At 44.8% G+C, this 2,871-nt stretch overlaps 1 pseudogene; it reads left to right on the top strand.

Annotated features, from left to right (window-relative positions):
* Positions 1 to 1,458: 1,458 nt before the first annotated feature.
* Positions 1,459 to 2,353, top strand: LOC110565141 (melanoma-associated antigen 10-like; annotated as a pseudogene).
* Positions 2,354 to 2,871: the final 518 nt, after the last annotated feature.

Raw genomic sequence — 2,871 nt, 5'->3', positions numbered from 1 at the left:
TTTATCTGTTTTCTTTGATGATTGCTTTTATGGCTGATAGGTAATTTTTCTTCTTATGTATAAAATGAGCTAGAGAGAAAAAAAAAAAAAAAAAAACAACCCGCTGGAGCCACTCTAATTTGCTCCATCTACCCAATTTGTGTGCATGTGTATTATGTATGTAAGAAGGGGGATGGAGCCTATTGGAGCCTGCTCATGGGAGCTAGTTCTTTGGAGTTCCACCGTCCTCCAAATATGTGTGATGTCTGTCTGTGGCTGTTAGAGCTTTGCTCTATACACCCAGCATGTGTATACATGTGAATACATGTAAGGTGCTTGGGGCCTCCCGCAGTCTGCTTGTCAGAGTTTTGCTCCATTCAGGATCCACCAAATATATGTCTGTTTGTCTGTCTCCCTGTCTCTCTGTATACATGTGTGTATGTATATGTTTATGCATATGTGAAATTGTTGAGGCTTGTTAAAACTTTTTTGTTGGAGCTGTTCTGCTTCATCCACTGAGTGTGTGAATGTGATTCTTTTCCACTTTCTCTTCTCTTTCTCATATGGGTCCATCAGTTATGGTTTCTAAAGAATTCTGGCTCTTTGATCATCTCCCCCTGGGGTGTGCAGTCTTGCCAGGCAACAGAGGGAGATGATGCAGCCAGCCCTGATGAGACCTGACAGTCTAGGATCAGATAGAAGGGGAGGAGGACCTCCCCTATCAGGGGACTATGGAAAGGGCATAGCAGGAGAAGAGGGAGAGTGGGTGTGAGTGGAAGGAGACTAGGAAAGGGGCTACAGCAGAGATACAAAGTGAATAAATAAACAAATTAATTAATTTATTAATTCTGGCCCCTAAAGAATTAAAAAGAGTTTTAAATAACTCTCCAGTTACAAAGAACAGACCCTGAGCCCTGAAAAGTTAAAAAAATTCAAAGTTTCATATCAGGAGCTATCAGCTTTTGGCCCCTTTCACCTACTCCATGCCTACCGTCTCACTTTTTCCCCAGAACAAGTCTCAGCTGGTCTTCAACACATAGCTCATGCAGTGGTATATGCTTGGGGATCAGAAGAAAAGTTGGAAGGAGCAGTTCTCACTTTCATCAAATTGGTCTCTGGAAAAGAACTCAGATTCTCAGATTTACCAGCAACTACTCTTACCCACTGAGCTATCTCACTGCTCTTCCTTTTACCTTTTCAGCTCATCTTTAAAAACTATGCCCAGCAGGGAGAAGATTATTCAGTGCTTTCCTAGTCAAGGAAGGTGAGCCTTTGGACTCAGAGCCCAGAGGGTGCCAGGCGTTTTTGACAGAGAAGGTATCAAATTTCTACTAGAAATGCAGAAATAGCCTTTTGACTTAAGGAAGCTGGACACTGGGATTCCATAGAACTTCCTGGACCCAGCCATTCTTCAAGGCCTGTGAGTCTTCATTCTTATGACCTGTATGATGTCCTGCCTGTATTCCCAAGGAAGTCAGCATGGGTCCCACTGAGAACAGCCAGAGCTTCACCCTCCTGGATAGCACTCAGTCCCAAAGGGAGACAAGGGGCCTGACGGGTACCCAGGTCCCATAGCTGAGGAAGGGGAAGGTAGAGGCAATTGCCCCCTCCTCAGGGGAGGTGTCTGTTGGAGAAACGCTGGCTTTTCCCCGTAGTGCTCAGAGAGCCTCCTCTTCCCCCACTGCCCCTGGCTCTGCCACAGGAGCACCATCTGTGGAGGCCTCTGGCAGCCAAGTAAGTGAAGTGGAGGACCCTGACTCCCCCTGACAAGATGCCCTTATAGAAAGATAGTTGATTTGGTTCTGCTCCTTCTCCTCAAGTACAGGAGGAAGCAGCTGACATCCAAGGCATAAATTCTGTTCATGGTCATCCTCGATTATGAGGAGCACCACCCTCTGATCTTTACTAAGGCCACAGACTGTTTGAGATTGATGTTTGGCATTGACATAGTGGAAAGAATCCCCCCTTGCCCATGCCCTTGGGATCACCTGTGATGGAATGCAGCATAGTTTCCCAGGTGTACCCAAGACAGGCCTGGTAATAATCATACTATGCATCATCTTCCATCTTCATAGAGGATAACTGTCAGTGAGGAGGTGCTGTGGTGTATGTTGAATAAAATGGGACTGTATGTCAGGAAGGACCATTTCAGGTACAGGAGCCCAGGAGACTCATCACTGAGCATTTTGTGCAGAAGGGTACCTGGAGTAAGGGCAAGTGCCAGACAGCAATCCTCTAGCCATGAGTTTCTCTGGGGCCCAAGAGCCCAGGCTGAAACCACCAAGAAATAATGAGGCTTTTTGCCAGAATCTTTAAATAGGATCCCAGAGCCTACCACTTCAGATACGCAGAACGCAGAGGCTTTGAGAGATGAGATAGAGGGGGACCAGGCCTGGGTCGCCCAGCAGGTGTTAGTACTACTCTGACCAGCACACATTTTAGTACACTGGCCGTTCCTCTCCAACATCCTGTCAGGCAGATTCAGTGATCTAAGTACCATACCCTCATCTGAGAGCTGGGGGGAGGAGACTGTGAACCAGTTCAGTCTTCCCGGCTGGGTGACTTGCGGTTTGTTGTTATTACAAAATATTGCTATTTTTACAGCCAGGTGCATTAGCTGGAGATGTTTTAGGTTTATGAATGGCATTAGTAATGTACCTACTGTTGATCCTTTTTAGGAGAATTTTATTATTTTGGAAATATGTGACAATGACATATCTAATTTGTAATGCTTCTCAATATACCATGGCATTCTAATTGGAACTACCCAGTCAATGGAGAAGAACTTGGCATTTTCATAAAAAAAAAAAAAACAGAATAAAATTATTTCTGATTGCAAAAAAACAGAGCAAAACAAAAAACAAATAGAAACAAAGTTGTACCTCATCTCTA

This window comes from Meriones unguiculatus, chromosome 8 (genome assembly GCF_030254825.1).
Source record: "Meriones unguiculatus strain TT.TT164.6M chromosome 8, Bangor_MerUng_6.1, whole genome shotgun sequence".
NCBI lineage: Eukaryota > Metazoa > Chordata > Mammalia > Rodentia > Muridae > Meriones > Meriones unguiculatus.
This window is presented reverse-complemented; position numbering and strand designations above follow the sequence as displayed.